At 44.4% G+C, this 19058-nt stretch overlaps 1 long non-coding RNA gene across 1 annotated transcript in view; it reads left to right on the forward strand.

The window, feature by feature from the left end:
- Positions 1-355: 355 nt before the first annotated feature.
- Positions 356-19058, forward strand: part of LOC146343601 (uncharacterized) — a 40897-nt gene continuing 22194 nt past the window's right edge. The window contains exons 1-5 of the long non-coding RNA XR_014792560.1: positions 356-605; positions 4249-4384; positions 11767-11865; positions 17801-17897; positions 18599-18719. This is a non-coding gene — a long non-coding RNA (uncharacterized LOC146343601). The remainder of the gene's footprint in view (positions 606-4248; positions 4385-11766; positions 11866-17800; positions 17898-18598; positions 18720-19058) is intronic.

Genomic DNA, 19058 nt, shown 5'->3' on the forward strand with positions numbered 1-19058 from the left:
TTGGCCTTTTCTTCATAATCAACTAGATTATAACTGGAAATGGAAGCAGAAGACTTTTTTGTGGATCCAGGCTCTGTGATATTTGCCAGCTATGCCTGGGAAAACAGTAAACAAATTATAAATGCCAGCTGATGATATATGACTCAGCAATTGGCAAAAACAGCTATCTGTGGCTTTATAACCCTATGAAAGAACAGCCAATATGAATGGGTGCTTATGAATTCTCAAGTGCTGGGAGTATTGGGGGTGGGGAAAACCACATAAATGCAGTACGATTGGGCTTGCCGGAATAATTGGAATTCCTTCTCCAGACATGCTGAATGCATTGAACTGAACCTGCACTTCTGTGGACTGTGCTTCACTGTTCTCTCACACAGATAAATTCAAAGCAAACTTGCGGGTTCCTCCCATCAGAGAAACTACCTGGGGAATTTGAAGTGAGCCAAAACAGTTTCAGTAAGTATCTTGAAAGTGTACAGGGTTGGGGCTGGCATCTCCCAAAGATGAAATTGTTTCTCACCTAAAGCAAAGTGAATTTGGAGGTTCCTTTTTCAGAATATTCAAGAAAAGCCAACAGCGGTTTGCTGACTACCAACATTTCTCTGGTGAGTTTCACACAACTTTTATCAAAAAAATAGTGAGGTTTCTGTGTTTGTGAATTGTGTGTGTGTGTTGGGAGGGGTAAAAATTACTGCAGTTCAAACTGAATGAGATTTTGGATGATCCAAGCCAAAATCCCGTTGAATGTCAACTTAGCTTGAAAGTAAGCTTGGCCCAGTCCAAACTGTCCCCACTTCCCCCTGCTTTTTCTCTTTATCTAGCAGCCTATCAAACAGGAAGTTATGAGTGCAAAGTTCTGTGGGAAGTGTGGTTTACCAGGGCTGCTTGGAACCAATGGCCAAGTGCAATTCACAGATCTTTGTGCTAGGAACTTCTGAATGCTGAGGCTTTTCTTGCTGAAGGCTCAAAGAGCAGCACTCATGCTCAGTGCAATTTGCGCTTTAGCCTATGGGGGGAAATGTGCACTTTTCCTGATTGGGGCGGGGGGGAAGATACTTGCACTCAAGAAAGCAAACAATGAACACAAATATGCTTTAATCAGTGGAAGAAGAATGCACACACTTCAAAGGTGTGCACAATTGATGCATACATTTAGAAAAATATATGGAAAAATACAGATTTTCATGTAAAAAAAGGGGGGGAAACAAGCTTGCAATCTGATACAGACTCAAGTCAGAATGAGCTTTGAGATGGAATTCAGAGAACTTTGGCAAGCTTGAGTTTTGCTGATTGGCACATCCCTAGGAGAGATGTACAATAGAAAGATTTAAAAAAATACACAGCACCCTAGGCTGCCTCTCAATGATCAGATAAGCTCAAAAATATTATCAAATTATAAAACACCCTGAGAATGAGGCAGAAAAATGGAAGCCTTGTTCATAGGGGAAGAAAAATTGCAGGAAACTGGAGGGCAGATTTTGCTACAGCACTAGTTGCACCTATTCCATGGAGGTAGACACAACACTGCCCTCCTCACACCTGCATTGTGATGGATGCAAAATGGGACCAGTTGATGCTGTTGCCACTTACACTGGCAACATCCCCCCCCCAAAAAAAGTTGACCCCTACTTGTGAGAAACTATTGGAGAATTTCTCCTCCCCCTGGAGAAATTTGGTGAAAGTGCCCCCCCAATGTCTCTGCCCACAAACAAGGCAGACAATGTTCCCACCCACCCCCAAGTCACATAGCAAACCACCTGTGGAACTGAGGTGACTTTCAAAAAGCAAACTGCAAAGTAAAGGGAGAGGGCCATTTATCTGTCCAAGTAAAAACAGGTCAAACATTCAGTATATCTGGATATGCAAAATGATGCCCATCTCAAGGCTTATCAAATCATTAGTTGGGAAGTGTGCCAAGAGTTGAGATGTATGAGAAATTCATTTCAGTTTGTTTTTGATTAGGATTTACCCAGTTTGCACCTCCAGAGCTGAGTCAAATGCAATCTGTGGCCGAAGCCCATACATTTCTGAGTTTGCAATGTGATTTGCAGACACACACACCCCAATGCATTCAACAGCATGTGTACATTTGAAAAATGTGCATGAAATGAATCAAATGAGTACTTTTGAAAAATTCACACATCATGCTTTAATAGTTGGGAGAAGAATACATACATTTCAAAGATGTGCACAATTGATGTGTACATTTGGAATGCACAACAATATGCAGAAATTTTCATGTGAAAAGAAAAAAACAAAGTTTGCAATCTGATATGGATTCAAGTCGGAATGAGCTTTGTGATGGAATTCGGAGAACTTTGGCAAGCTTGAGGTTTGCTGATTTGCACATCCCAGAGAGAGAGAGAGAGAGAGAGCGCAAAGAATAAAGCTGAGAAAATACAGTTAGGCTGCAATCCAACCTTACCTAGGAGTAAGTCCCATTGAATTCAGTAGGAGGTACATCCAAATAGGCATTTATAGGATTACACTGTTGGAGATGTTAAGCTTGTTGACAGCTAAGGAGGAATGATCAGGTGGGTTTTGAAGAAGGGTTTGGAGGAAGAGAGACAGGTAGTACCATAGAGTAATGGAAGGTGGTCACTTGAACATAGAAATGTATTTCTGATTGCCCCTGAAATTCTTCCACCACCACCACCACCTGATCCCACACATTGCAAGGATTTTAAAAGTGTGTGATGGAGGGTAGAGGAATCATGTTCTCCTGATCCAAACATTCTGGCAGCTATTCAGAATTCGGCTATGCCTTCAGTGAACCCATTTATAACTCTCAGTTACACAAAAGAGCTTTAGATATCTTTACAATCTATGCACACCTTTTCATTCCAGACCTTCTGCCTTCTCACATTTTGACCCTTTCTGGCAAATTATCAACATTCTTGTAAGCAAAACATGAACATGGTTTGAGAGGCAAATTATCTGCATTTCCCATGAGCAAAACTTCCACATGTGAAAATTACCACCATGCAGCCTGTTAGAAAGATCACAAAAACATTAATTTGGGGTGACCAAGTAAAATCAAGCATGCATGAAAAGATCCAGGTTCTTTAACGGAAGAAAGTGAATGAAAATATTGAAAGAAGGGTGGCAGAAATGAAGCTGGATGACATTTCAATAAACAAAGATTTTTCCGTAGAAATCTGCTGCTCAGACGAGGCAGAGAGAGTTAAAATGGGATTCTGCCTAGAGTTTCTAGAAGAACATAACAGACTTCTTAGATCATGAGACTTTTGAAAGATACAGATGAGTAAATCTGTTTTGCTTTCTACAACATTCATATTTTTTTCCCAAGCACAAGTTATTTGTCCTACTTCTAAGTTTGCAAAGGCTTTTGTTAAATGTCTGCTGTGTGTTTTAAAGCACATGGAGAGAGCAATCCTATGGCAGCTAGTCAGCAGCTAGACAGCCATAGGACGTCTCGCTTTCCAGGAACCAACCTCAGAGCCTGCACTCCAGGGCTGATTCCCGGAGAACCGACCTTTCCCCCCTTCTGCACTGCCTCACAGGCAGTGCGGAAAAGCCCCGTGCTCCGCTCTTGCAAGAGGAGCATAGAGCGGCTGAAACGGGGCATGCCAGGGGGCATGCCAGGGCAGGGAGGGCGGAAATGCTGGTACGACTCATCCAATGTGTTGTCTGGCAGCCTCCTCCCCTGTTCCACCCTCCTGCTGCTGGACAGCCAAAATCAGCTGTCTAGCCGAAAGTGCAGGGCAGGAGAAGCATGGAGGGAACAATCCCCTCCGTGCTTCTCCTGCCCTGCACTGGATAGGTTGTCGCCTCCGAGTTTGGAGGAGGCCACCTAGCTGCATAGGATTATGCCCTTATATGCCTTTTTTGGTGCAGCTTTCCCTAATGTATATGTTTTTGTACCCGCCCTTTAAAAAAAAAATCAGAACTGCATCACAAAATTCAGAAAAGTGCAAAAATTGAAGGACAATTGCATTCTGGTTTGCATATTAGTTCAGGAAGTGAGCATTAGAAAGGTTCACATTTTAATATGAACCAAATGAAACAATAATGAATGTCCTCATGTTTCAAAGAGACATGTTTCCATTTTTCATCTTTAGCAGGGAAGGCAAAGGATAATTGATGTGGTTGCTAAATAAATATGTTAAAATCATTAAACCCAGCTTTCTTTTCAAATATAGTCCAAGATGAGTCCAATAAACCTATTACCATAACTGAGATATACAATGGGGTTAATAACAGTAATGATGTCTTTCCATTTTACAGAGTTCTGGACAAAATTGGCACAGAGTCTGTGTTAACATACCACTGAACACAAATGAACTTGATTGATAAGTTTATCATGCAAGCTTCTGTTCTTACAACTCAAGTTTTGAAAATCCTGCTTCCTCACCCACTCCAAGTAAGTGTCTGTGTATTGTTAAATGGATGATCTTTTCCCATTCATAAATTGACATTAAACCGTCCCCCTCTGGCAGTGAAGCTTCATGTCTGAGCCAAAGATAAGATATTTCCATAAATTCATTCACATTCCTTAGCTTTTTCCTGTTTTCAGCTTGATAATCCCATTGCAATTTGAATTGATTTAGCTTGCTAATCAATTTTTTAGTATAATTACTTTGACTTTTTAGACAAAGACTAGCCAAAGGGGACATTTCATCAAGCAAAGCATAAATAACCTATGGGTTTTTGTAAACAACCCTTGAAATATTTATATTGAAGGATAGCACAGTACTCTTCAAGTCAGAGGTGGGGAACTGGTTGGGCCGGATGATATTGGTGGGAGTGGCCACACCAAAAGATGCCAGTTGGCATGGTCATACCCACTGGCATCATCTTCTTCCCACCACACCTATTTTGCCTTTCTCCATGCAGAATGGGTGCTTGCAGGAGACCATTGGGACTATGAGTAGTGCACAAAGCCAGGGAGTTCTGGCAAAGCCTCCAAAGTGAGAAGACCATAAATATGTGATTTTATATAATTATTATGGCATTGTAATAACTTTGATTGAAAGCTGCCAGACAGTCTGCATTGGAAAAGTACAGCAGACTTTAATGTGCTCCAAACATATTCTCTGCAAAGCGATAGCAAGGTCACAATGAGTTCCATCTCAGATAAGATCTCACAGCTGCTGATAAAAAGCAGAGAAGAGGACCGCTGATGCATGCTCAGACACTGATTAAGAGGAAACGCCTTTGCTGACTAGCTCCTGTTGTGCTCCTGCTAAGGGGTACTAGGGATGTTGGAGAAATCTGCGATGGAACCAAATGAGTTCAGATTGTCATGAATCCAATCCATGGATTCTGCAGCAGACCAGCTTTTTGTCTTTTGGGTGGATTTTGCAGTCTTGTGGACCATTTTTCTAACTTTCCTGAATTTTGCACAAATTTTGTCATAGAAAAATACACATTTTTTTAAAGCAAAAATGCTAATTTTCCCCATAGGCTAAAGCGTGAAAATGGGCATTTCGGGGGATTTGCGCAAATGTGCATGTGTGAATTTGTGCAAATGCGCATTTGTGCAAAAATGGATTCCATGGGTGGGCAGATGATGTAATAAAAGGTGCCCGACAATCCCTGAGACACAGACGGAACAGATTTTACACAATCTGTACATCCCCAAGGGGTACCAAGAATGTCCTTACTCAATGCCTGCTAATTTCAGTAGGGGTGTACGAAACCCCGCTTACCTGGCTCCGCTGGGTTCTGCTGGGGGGGAGGTGCTCCGTCCCTCCCCCCGGAATCCTCCCCCCGGAATCCTGGCTGGCCGGCTTTGCTTCGCGGGGATTCCGCGGAGCCGCCAGCCGGCTCCGCCAGCAGCTGGACATCCGGCCGCTGGCTAGCAGGGACGCAAATGGTGGCGGCCATAGCCACTGCCATTTGCGTCCCTGAATTCAGCCGTGATAGGCTATGTAAAGACTTACGTAGCCTATCACGTCTGGGTTTAAAAAAACAAACAAACGCGTACGTAAATGGCAGCGGCTACAGGTGCCGCCATTTGCGTTCCTTATTTTTGGCCGTCTTAGTCTACGTAAATATTTATATAGACTAAGATGGTGAAAATAAGGGGGAACGCAAATAGTGTCCGCTGTGCTATTTGCGTTCCTTATTTTTGGCCGTATTAGTCTATGTAAACATTTACGTAGACTAAGACGGCCAAAAATAAGGAACGCAAATGGCAGCAGCCGTAGCCGCCGCCATTTGTGTACGCTTTTTTTTTAAAAAAAAAAAACCCAGACGTGATAGGCTATGTAAGTCTTTATGTAGCCTATCACGAATAGGGGGGGGAAAACAGACTGCAAATGGCGGCGGTGGTGGCAGCCGGTCGGAAGACCAGCCACCGCCGCCGCCGAAGCCACCGCCATCCAGAACATTCGCCCCAGGTAAGTCTCGTCCCGGGGGGGATCCGTGGGGGGGTGGCAGGCTGTTCACCGAGATCCGTGGCGGAATTCTCTGACATCCCTAAATTTCAGTAGCCATAACAGTAGCACGAACAATGTCTGGGGAAAGGTAAAACTGGTGGAGATTATGAAAGATTATGAACTGGACATAAGTTCAAGGAAGATGTACTGGGGAGAAATGCATCAGTTAAGATAATGTGCCCAGATGGTAGACCTTCAAAGACTGTTTGTGATAATGTTGGAAATGTTCCCAAAACACATGGGCATAAAATGTGAGATTGTTGGGGGGATAGGTAGACTTCTCATGTCTTATTGGTGAATAGGTGGTCTCATCACCCATGCACTTCATTTTTTCTTGGAAGACCATTGTCTCACCACTCATTGAGACCCCCACCTCTATCCAGAACAAGCTCAGGTTGCAAGAGCTCATATTCACTTTGCTCCGCTTTCTCACTACTGCTTGCCTTCACCTGTGTTCTTCACTGCACTGTGAGACCCAAGGATTTGGGTACCCATGGATCTTTTCAGCTTTTACACTTTATACTTTAACTTGGAAATAGTTTTAACCCTTTATTTTCTGAAATTAGAATATTTTCTGAACTTGGGAATTTGTCTCATCGATATAACAATACATTAGCATAATGCTTATTACTAGAGTTCTACGAGACTGATTTTGTTCTTTAAATCACAGCAACAACTGAAACTTGAGCAGTGTAGACATGCAGAAAATTTTGAAACTTCACAAAAGTTCAAAGCTCAAGTTTTAATACCAAAACGATATGTTTATTTGCTCCACACCAAACAATGCTTGATCTGACATCATGTTTTCAGCCTCCATTATGTGAATCCTCCAACTTTCCTTTTTTCTATTTCTGTTTGGGTTTGGGTTTTTTTTCATTTTGCTTCACAGGCAGGCTTCACTGGGTGCTGCTATTCCTTGGAGTAGTTGATAGGAGTAATGGGGGAATGCCTCCCTCACACACACACACACAAATACTCAAACCCCACCACTTGGGGCATCATGGGAGGAGTAGCAGCAGCTCCTCCCTCCTCACACTCTGATTTGTCCCACTTGGAACAATACAATCTGGGGGGAAGCATGGCTGGTCCCCCTAGCAATCACCCCAAGGCATAGCCTTTTTGAAGTTTCAAAATTTTCTGCATTTCCAAACTGCTCAAGCTTCAGGTTTAAAAAAAAATAGCAAAATTGGTCTGGTAGACCTCTAGTAATAAACATTACACTAACATATTCTTATATAGATGTTGTATTCTTTCAGTGCTGATAATGGAATCACAAAGAAGCTTCCAAATTATGCTCATGTAAACACCATGTTATTTTTTTTAATTTTCTGTAATTTCTTAAATAAAGAGTTTAATGCATTTTTATTTACTTTTGAGTCTGTGGTGATGTTTACCTGTTTGGACTTGGCTTGGTTACCCACTGGGGTGTCTAAAATCCAATTGGTGTAGGTTATGGAGCTAAATAGGACCAAATCAACAAGCTCTACCTTCCGAGTTTCTGCATCACACAGTGGGTTGAACTAGATGGCCTATACATCCCCTGCAACCCTATGTGCAAACTATATCAAATAGGTCTGTTGATGGCCTGTACCACAATAACTGGAAGTATAACCTCTATATTCAGAGATGTGGCAGCATTCCTGTTGTGTGTACATGCTGATCTGCCTCTACTTAACATGTCAATCAGTTCTCAGTATCCACTATTCAGGATGTGCTTTATAATAAATTGGCGATAGACAAAGGTGAAGCCAGACATGATCACAAACAAAAACATTTGTACTTGGCCTATTGTTTTAGTAACAATAATGCCAGCCCATAAATCTAAACAAACAAACAAACAAAAACACCCTCCCACTAAATAATGACTGTGCTTTCATTGGCAACAATTAATACAATTATTATTACAATTTGCATGGTCTCTGGGAACTTCATAAAAGACTAAGATTGCCCCTCTTATATATCCCGTAACTCCAGAAAAGTAACAGCAATGGCAATTTCCCCCTCCATCTTCAAATAAAGGCTCCCAATAATCTGGTTACTTTTCCATATGCAGTGTATTGGCATTGTTTTTATACTTGCTCCGAATAAGGATGGACAGACTCACCCCCATCTGGAGTCATGGGTCTCTTGCAAAGCTGCCACCACCTGTGCCCATTTGCCACAACATGTGAGCCCCACAACAGCTTGGCAAATGACCAACAAACACCATGGACCCACCCCCTCATTCCCCAAGCCACCATTTTGCACAACATTCCCTTCCTGGAAATGTCAAAGCCACCATTTTTGTGCAGAATGGTGGCTCGGGGAAGGAGTGGGCAGATTGTCAGACACCCGCAGACTGCACAGTACCCATCGACAGATCTAGCGAATGCTGCACAGTCTGCAAATAGGGGTCCGGGGGACCGAGGAGTGGGAGTCCATCAGACTCCACCCCTGTATTGGGCACCTGCAACATCCCTAGCGCAAAATAATTATTTAACTTCTGTTTTCTCTTGGGGAAGATGGCATGCTCTCATTTTAAAAAGTGATGAATTCATTTTAAATAGAGCAGAGACTATTTATCTGTCCCACAGCTTATCTCTCCTATTATTTCCCTCTCAACGGTGAGGCATTCATTGTCTGGGGTTCATTACCTTCCACTAAAACTTTGCTATCCATTAGCTCAAATCCAGGATTCAGTTTTCTCAGTATTGTAAATACCTTAGCTAATTTGGGGCTGCTGTTAAGCGAGATGTCACCCGAGGACTCTCATACACGCATGGAATATACAATACTTCCATGGGTCTGCTTCTTTACTTCTGCATAAAAGCTAGGGATGCTGGACAATTCTGCCATAGACTCAAATGAGGCCAGATTCCAAAGAATCCGACCTCCTAAGGCTGGGCTCCAGGGGATTATGTGGGGCCTTGAGCAGCCCGAATTGTCTCTCCATGGACACCGCCCCCAGACCAGACAGTGGGGGGTTCGTACATCCCTAATAAAAGCCACCCCAACCCATGAATATACTTTCTTGGCACCTGCAGCCTCCATAGTTAAGATTAAGGAAGGATTGCTCTGTCAACCTCATTCTTGCTGAGATGGTCAGGTTTTCAGGCTTAAGCTCATTCCACCCTGTTTCTGCATACATATGTGAGGTTTTGTGTTTAAGTACACGTGGAAATCCACATTTTAATGCGCTCCCCCCAAAAAAAGAATATACACCTTTCTATACACTACTTTTTCAAATACATACATATTTTCAAAGTACTTTTCATTGATGTAATGTGGTTTTGCGCAAATTCTATCTAACATATAAAAATGTGTGTGCACTCTCCTCTAATATGTGCATTTTTCTGTGCATTTTCTGTGCATTTCTGTGTCCCACTCAGAAGCAAGTCTTACTGAGTTCAATGCAACTTACCCCTACACATGTCAGCACCCCACTTGCCCCCAGCTCAGCTTTGTATTTCCACATCCAGCTCTTTAGCAAACCTCCTGTTAGTTATCTCACTGGGTGACTTTGGGCTGGACTCTAACCACTACACCATACTTCTGTTATGAAACTCATGAAGAAAAAGAGACAGTATAGTGGAAAGTTCTTTCTGAAGCAGTCACACTTCACTTGTACAAATGCAGCATGAAGGGAAAGATCAGCAACCTTCTCTTTGTTTGAATAAAAAGCACACTCTGCACATGCTCAGGGAATGGACAAAATGAGGAATAAACATACCAGGGAATATGAAGAACTATATTCTTCCATTATGTGTGCATGTGTGTGTGTGTAATCTCCCTCCATCCAGCTGTTCCCTGGGGAAAAAAAAACCCATTCATCCAAGGGTCTTCTGAGATAACTAACAGGAGGTCTGATAATGAACTGGATGTGGAAATACAAAGTTGAGCAGAGAGGAGAACCAACTCTGTGCATGTCTACTCAGAAGTAAGTCTTACTGAGTTCAATGCAACTTACTCCTACACATGTCAGCACTCACTTGCCCCCAGCTCAGCTTTGTATTTCCACATCCAGCTCATTAGCAAACCTCCTGTTAGTCATCTCAGAAGACCCTTCGGTGAATGGGGGGGGGGGTTTCCAGGGAACAGCTGGATGGAGGGAGATTTCACACACACACACACACACACACACACACACTAGAAGAATATAGTTCTTCATATTCCCTGGTACATTTATTCCTCATTTTGTCCATTCCCTGAGCATGTGCAGAGTGTGCTTTTTATTCAAACAAAGAGAAGGTTGCTGATCTTTCCCTTCATGCTGCATTTGTACAAGTGTTACTGCTTCAGAAAGAACTTTCCATTATACTGTCTCTTTTTCTTCATGAGGTTCATAACAGAAGTATGATCTACCAGTTAGAGTCCAGCCCAAAGTCACCCAGTGAGATAACTAACAGGAGGTTTGCTAATGAGCTGGATATGGAAATACAAAGCTGAGCTGGGGGCAAGTGGGGTGCTGACATGTGTAGGAGAAAGTTGCAATGAACTCAGTAAGACTTACTTCTGAGTAGACACGCACAGAGTTGGTTCTCCTCTCCATTTTAGCCTCACCATGTCACCAACCAGGCTGGATGTGGAAATAGAAAGGCTAGCAGTGGGAATAATACTCATGTAGGGCTCCAGACCGGCCTGGTCATTTTAAAAGGTTCTTTCTTTCTTTCTTTCTTTCTGGCCACCATTTGCACCATTTGCACCATTTCTTTCTGGCCACCATTTGCAGCCACAGCAGCCCAGCAGCAGCCGGAAGTCCAGCTGTGGCCAGCCCTGGCTGGCATCTCCGCAGTCTTGCCATGGAGCAGAGCCAGCTGGGAAGGATTCCAGGGGGAGGGACAGATCACCTTCTCCCCTCACCGCGGATCCCCAGAATGGAACAAGTTAAAGGATTCGTACATCCCTAGTGAAATGCACATTTTTGTGAAGGTGCATACTTGTATGTGTGCAAAATTGTGCATTTTTTGAAAAAAAATGTGCAGTTTTGCACATACACAAATATGTGCATTCACAAAATGCACATTTTTGCATACACAAATATGCACATTTGCAAAAATGTACATTTTTGCATGTGCGCAAATATGCGCATTTTGGGGGTCGCCATTTTATTTCTCAAAAAATGGCAACCACAATGCTCGGTGAGGCCACCAAGGTGAGTGCAGGCTATTTGCTGAGTGCAGGCAAAGGGCAAGTAGAGACAGGGGCTCAGTGAGTGGGGCTCAGGGTTGCGGGCAGGGGTGGTTCCGCTGGATTCCCAGACTGAATCAGGCACCCACACCATCCCTATCCATAAATGCCCTCCAAGTTTGCTATGGCAGGACCAGGTTATGTTGCCCCTGACAGTTATAAACACAATGGTCATGAAACTTATATTTAATTTCAGAGGAGAAAACAGACAGGAAGAAATATACACTAATGATACAACCCTATATGTGTCCACTCTGAAGTAGACCCCATTGAGTTCCATGGGATTTACTCCCAGGTAAGTGTGTATAGTATTGTAGCCTAAATGTCATTTGCTTACATCTAAATCTTTTCTTTCGTTTCAGTGACATTTTGTCACTCCATCACAATATTCCCGGAACACTACCACAGTAATCTCAGGGTATGCAATATTAGGGATGGTGCAGGTGCCTGATTCAGTCCGGGAATCTGGCGGAACCACCCCTGCCCGCACCCCCGAGCCCTGCTCCCCCTGCCCCTGCTCGCCCCTTGCCCGCATTGGGTGAATAGCCTGCGCTCACCCTGGTGGCCTCATTGAGCATTGCGGTTGCCATTTTTTGAGAAATAAAATGGCGATCGCAAAACTGTGCATGTCTTTATATGCATGAAAAAGTGCATTTTGCAAATGTGCATATTCACATATGCAAAAATGTGCATTTTGCAAATGTGCATATTCACGTATATGTGAAACTGTGCATTTCTTCAAAGAATGCTCATTTTTGCACACACACAAATATGTACCTTCACAAAAATGCACATTTCACATGTGAGAATAATATGCGCAATTGCAAAATCTGCGTTTTTGCACATACAGAGACATGCGCATTTTTGCAATTGCCATTTTATTTTATTTTTTAAATGGCAACTGTGGAGCTCAGTGAGGCTGCTGGGGTGAGTGCAGGCTGCTCACTGAGCATGGGAAGAGCTTGAGTGTGGTCTGGAGACAGGCGAGCACGGCAGGGGCTGGGCGGGCATCCAGAGAACCCAGACGCAGATGAGTTTGCACATCCCTATGCATTATTATCCACTAAGCTGCAGACATTTGTGGGGTTCACATCTTGAGTCTTTGGCATAGACTTGGAAGCAGCCCATGTAGAACAGTTTTTAATAGTAACACCATATTTGTTCTTTGTTGTTAAAAGGACAGCTTCCTGCAACATTTCCTTCAGTTACAGATTGCCCAGTTTTCACATTTGTCAAAGAGAAACCAAGGAACCCATCAATATCTTACTGTTCTACTTGGCTGAAGTATGTATTTCCCTTCAGAACCTGGGGCCATAGAGAGTTTGGGGCTGCAGTTTGATTTGGAGAAGTATAAATAGTCTGCCAGCAAATACGGTGCAACAAAAACAAGATGACAAAAAGGGAGGGCAGAAATGGGAAAAGTGATAGAAGACAAAAACTTGTGACCTAGTTAAAGATGGGTGAGAATTTTATTTCAGTTGGATTTTGATAAGAATTTATGGAAATTTACAAAGAGAAGCTGAATTTTTAAAAATATTGAATGTGCAAGAAAGCAAAACTGAGAAATTTGTCCATCCAGGCTACATCCTGCATTGGCTACAGCAGACTCTGCGTGAGGGGGCTAACCAAAATGCAAGGTAATGAAAAAAGCAAATATTCAGGCACACAGATTTCAGTACAATGGGATTCAGGATAAGCAGGAGCAATCAAGATAGCAGGCAGAGGTCAAAACACAGTTAGGCAGCTGGATACATTACACAATCCTGTAGCAGAGTCAAGAAGTCGTCTAAGGGTCAGTAGCACAGAGCATAAATCACAGGACATGGTCCGGGAGGCAAGGTAACCATCACAGCATTGTTTCCAGCACTGGCTAGGCAGACACTGAAGGCTTTTAACACCAGAGCCTGCTGAGACCCACCCAAGGCTCAGCCACAGTACACTAGAGCTCTCTGGACAGAACCTTACTCATAAGGAGGAGAATAATATTCTCCTGAGGAGTCCTTCTTTGCAAGTGAGCACTTCTTCTCACAGGAGCCCCACTGGCCTGTCACTTGAGGCAATGATGTTCCTGGGGGCCAGGGGGTTGCTCAGCCTCTGCCTCAGAGGCAGAATCCCCTCCCCCCAGACAGGGATGGGCCCGCAGCCATCTCCTGTCAGGCTTGCCTCTGAGCACATAGAGTGGCAGAGCAGTTCAGATTCTGAGGAAGAGCTGCTAAATGTGGAGAAGGATCTTTCCCGGGCTTCAGAGGCACAGCTGGATGGAGAGGGGCCCCCTTCTCACATCCCTGTGATAGATAACGAACAGGGGGAAGCAGGGACAGGAGACCCTAAACTCATAGATGCCAAGCACAGACACAGACACAAGTGGGAGATGGCAGGGGCACAGCTTAGATGGTCTCCCCGATTGGCTTGGCGTCAACAGCTGCATCTCGAGGTGTCACGGGAGAGAGGGAGATCTTCCCCTCCCACCTCTTAAATTAGGATAGTTTGCCGCCTTTTTCCAAATGGTGGTGAACTTTCGTAGCTTCCCTTTGAACTCCTTGAAGTCTTTTCCTTTGTAGTCTGGGAGTCACTAGCAATTTTCATCTGTATACCTCATTAGAGTAAATGGATTAAAGCCATGGAAATAAAAGCCTCTTCTCTGTGTTTTGATTTGGCTTTTGGAGTTCTCAGCAGGGCAAAAAGGGAATCCTGACATCCCCTCTGAGAGCCCAGGCTCTTCCTGGTCTGGTGACAGTGACTGATCTGCGGTGTCCTCAGTTCCTCGGAGCTCTAGCTCTTCCTCTGTGGAAGATTCCTCCAGTGGGGACATGACAGTCTGGATTTGAATTAGAGACAGTGGAGGAATCTGTCCAGGAGGTCACATCTGCCAAGCTTGTCCATGAGCTGGCCTGACTTAACACAGGTCGAGCTGGGCCAGCTTGCAGACTTCCACCACTGCTGTCACCATTGCCAGCTATGCAAGTTTCTCCTTCTCCTCCCTCCCAGGCCCCAAGAGGGCCAGATTTCCTTGTGCCAGATATCCCTAGTTTGAATCCCTCTGTATTCAGCCATGTCAGTACTGAGTTAAGATTGCCACCTCCCCCCCCACACACACACTTTTCCCCCTTTGGGCAGGCTCCCCATCTTTGAAAGCTAGATGGCAGGCAGGTACATCACGGTCCTCTCCATGCTGGGATTAGCCGTCTGAATTGACACGCGCTGGTGCTGATGGATAAGAATTTAGTTTCAGTTTGTTTTTGCTCAGAATTTACCAAAATTTTCAAAGCTCTTTATATCTGGGAAAGAAAGAACTTGAAATTTAGGGAATTCTATTGGAGAGGAAAGTGAAATGGATAGATTTCCCCATCCCTAGTCTTAATGGCAAGCAAGGAAAGGCAGGAAAGGAGAAATGGAAATAGAACAATCCAGTAACATTGTATGTGAGAACGAACAGAATACTATTAGGAACAGTGAAGCTACAGTTCTTTCTTAAGTTTGGGTCATTAAGACAGGGGACCTTGCTGAGATAACGATTGGTACAGCAGTCAACATGACCTAGTCACTGCGTGATCAATCTTGTTGCGGTTTCAAGCTGAGGGTACTACCATTCATCTGGAGTGCTGCAGGGACTTGCTGACCCTGTTTCGAATGATGACCCAGGCACAGCTGGCCTGCTTCTTCTGGAGCACCATTAGCCTGCATCTCTAGCTGTGACCAGCAGCCACAGGGAGTAGCAATGGAAACAGACATACTCTTGGATGTGTGCCGCATGCTTATGGACTCTGCAGACATAGTAAATGGATCAAGTCATGTCTGCCACAATCACAGAACCGTGGACTTGATATGACAGAAATCTTATCTATCCCAGCTGTCAGATGACCCTGCTCCAGTGCAGTCAAGGGCAGGATGAAGCAGAGACTATTTGAAAAAGAGCAGGGGCAGGTCTCTGCATTGCTGAAACCAAGGAACAAGCCTGTCCCAGAAGCTTTTGTGGTGGTCAGTGAGAATCACCTTACTCGCTTGGGTCTGTTAGAGCAAGGGTAGGCAGAAGGAAGGTCTCCAGATGTTTTGGACTTCAACTCCCGGAGAACCCTGTCAGCATGGCCAGTGGTCAGGGATGCTAAGAGTTGAAGTCCAAAACATCTGGAGATCTACTTTCTGCCCACCTCTGTTTTAGAGAAGTGAGGCTTCCTTGGGAGATGTGCCTCTCTCTCTCTCTCTTCAGCCAGGGTCAGCCCTGCCATGAAGTAGGGTGATGCAATCTGCCTCAGGCAGCACCTTGAGGGGGAAAGAGGAAGGCAGTAATTGGTGCCTGAATGGAGCCACAAGACTTTTTTAAAGGCTTGGCTCTGTGTGTGCGTGTGTGTGCACATGCAGTGAGAGCTCATATATAATGCGTCAGGTCTACAAGCCCTCCCACAGTGCAGTAAAACAGAGGCTCAAGTTTCCAGTCAACACTCCTTTATTGAGCTAACAGCAGCCTTTCAAACTATTTGAGTCAGTAGAGAGTAATGACTGTCCCCAGGACCCAATCAGTTAAGTTTGAGTTCTCTGTTAGGGAAAACTCCATTAAGGAAGAGAGTTGCCACTCAACTAGTTATAGGCTCCTGCACATTACTGGAAGGCTTTCTGAGCCCCTTCTTCAGGGTGGGTCTTCCCTCCCTTGCCTCCAATAGGTGGCCAGCCTGTCAAAGTGCCTCCTTCCTCTCATCAGGTCTGCCATCTTGGATTGATGACGTCTTCTTGCATCTGCCAATTTGTTCCCTTCCTCCTCCTCTTAAACAAGCTGATTTCCCATGGAGGGAGGAGGTTTCTCTACCTGACCCTCCTGACTGATATGCCCTTGGGAAGGTTCTTCACTAGCTCCTGGAGAGTCTTGGGGAATTTCCTCCCCCACCCTCTGTCCCAGCTGTTCTTCTCCTAGCCCCACCTCTGAATCAGAATCTTCAGACTCAACAGGGATCCTGGGCCCAATCCTAACATAGTGATGCTGATCCCAACGCAGTTGTTTTTGGGAGAGTGGACAGTATGTTGAAGTACATACTTGCTAATTAGGACTGTGCCAAATAATCTTCCATTTTTATTTTCAAACAAAAATTAGCTATTGGCATGGTGGTAAAACTGTTCCTAGAAAATCCTTTAATTGTGACAATATTCACCATTTCTTTACTTTTCTAGTAATACATCTTCATTGTCATTGTCTCTCCTAAGGACTGTTGCTACACTCCTAAACCCACTTACCTGGGAGTAAGCCTCATTCATCTCAATGGGACATATGTTTGGATAGAGGTGTATCAGATTGCACTGTGAAGCTTCGAGGTAGCTAGGAAATGGATTTGTGAAACCCAGTGACCAAAAGGACCAGGGAGGACCTATCCACTTTATTAGTTGCCACTTCCAAAGCTGGAGAAACTTTCAGTGTCACATACTGAAATTCACAACACATGACCAAAAGAGATGGGAGGAGATATGGAGCTGTTGTTTCCTCTGTACTGCCCTATACTGCTCTCATTCACACATGCTGGCTAATGAGTAGGCATTGCAATCATCACGGGATGAACTTGTGCCAACTGGCCAAGAGTCTCTACCTTGGATGCCCCCTGTAAATGCTGCAGACCAAATACTCTCACCACAAGACATGTTGCTGCTTCAAGCACAGTCCAGATGCTTCCCCTCCACACACACTCCCCCTTGTTGGAGCCAACACTTCACAAAGTCTTGCAGCACCATCCAGACACAAATTCCTGCCTCCATGTATCCATTCCCCATCCCAATGCTGCCTGAAAAGGTTTGCTTCACCCTTCTGTATGTAGGGATGTACAGATTCCCCACCGTCCATTCAGGTGGGGAATCCGTGGGAGGGGGGAGGTGATCCGTTCCTCCCCCCTGGAATCCACACAGAGTGGTTCCGCTCTGCAAGGATTCTGCAGAGCCAAGGGCCACCCCATTCTGCCATCCGCATGCCCCAGGTTGCTCCGTTTTTTTCCCCCAGCTCCCTGAACTGACGTAAATAATTCTGTAAGTACCGCCAAAAAATCCTTTCCGCATGCCTGCTGTCAGTCTCCATAAGCCTTGGGTCATAGGCAAAATGCATATTTATTTTCATTAAAAGGGCAAAGCCCTTCGTGGGGATTCCCCACATAACTTCCGGTCACCTGACCTCACCTGACCTCACCGGACCTATCCTGACTTCACCTCACCTCACCAGACCTGTCGTGACCTCACCTCACCTGACCTCACCTCCACAGACAATAAAAAGAAAAGATGGAGGATTTCCGTGGACTTTGCAACTCAGCCCCAGCGAAAGAAAGCCTTGGCTCACAGGGAAAATGCCTCGTAAAAAGGGTAAAGCCGGTCGCGTTCTTCTTCCTCCATTTCCAATTTACGGATTTCTTTTCGTAATTATTTTCATAAAATCCACCATTCAGCCGACCAAAAAAAAAAAAAAGGGTCCACGTGAGCTCCAGTCCAGGTCGACTGGGCCACTCCATTCCAAGGAGGATTCCGCGGACTGGATTTGTCAGAATTCGACCCCATTTAAAATTCGTGCTGAATTCTCTGACATCCCTATCTGTATGGCAGGATGAGCCCTGGCAGCAAAAACCATGCTTCCTTTCTATTGGCAGGCTAATTGGTGATGTAACCCATTGCATGATAGTGGTCTACTGTGACTCCTTTATGCTGGACCTTAAGAAACTGCCTCATACCAGGTCAGATTTTTGTGTCCATCTACCCCACTGTGGTTCAACTCTGACTGGAAGAAACTCTCCAGAATCTCAGGCAGAGATGTTTCCTGTCTCCTGCTACTTGGTTTGTTTGTTTGTTTGTTTGTTTGTTTTAACTGGAGATGCCAGGGACTGAACCTCAGACTTTCAGATCCCGCCCTATTGTTGGGAATATTGCAACCTAGTTGGCAAGTTACAGGAAGGAAGTTGCTGTTAGTTCATGGGATTTGGGGCATAGTTAGCCTTAGGATCTCTACAGCCTACAGTGTGTTTTTTTCCTGTGATTTGCTCCTCCTCTCCCTACCCTCTTTCTCTCTCTAGTCTGAACTTCCTCCATTGATGGCTTGCTCTCTCCCTCCTGCCTCTGTAAGGAACACAAAATGGACAGAACAAACTGTTTTGAAACTCTGCATTGTGCCAGCATGCATGTGCAAGAATACTAGTGAGTAAACTGTTTTTCTTTATTCACTAAAGGAAGGTGTGGACTCCGTTTTAGCCTTTGTATGCATGTGGGGCTGGTAAACGCTCATTCAGTTTTTGAATTTTATTTTCCTCTGCTAACTGCCTTTTTAACAGGAGGCAGCAATACCATGTAATTCCCATCACCTATTGCATACTACTGTCAGTGTCAAATGCTTATGCTTATGGTGGTTGGAATATAGGACATCTGAAATGTAAAGCATCTGATGGACCAGAGAACTAGTGATGGGCAGATGCTCCCAAATCTGCTCTGGTCATGCAAGTGGCACCTGCTGAAATCCCTTCATCTACACAACTATTA

Source organism: Heloderma suspectum, chromosome 5, assembly GCF_057233095.1.
Source record: "Heloderma suspectum isolate Gila_16-S chromosome 5, 16-S_ref, whole genome shotgun sequence".
NCBI classification, from domain to species: Eukaryota; Metazoa; Chordata; class Lepidosauria; order Squamata; family Helodermatidae; genus Heloderma; species Heloderma suspectum.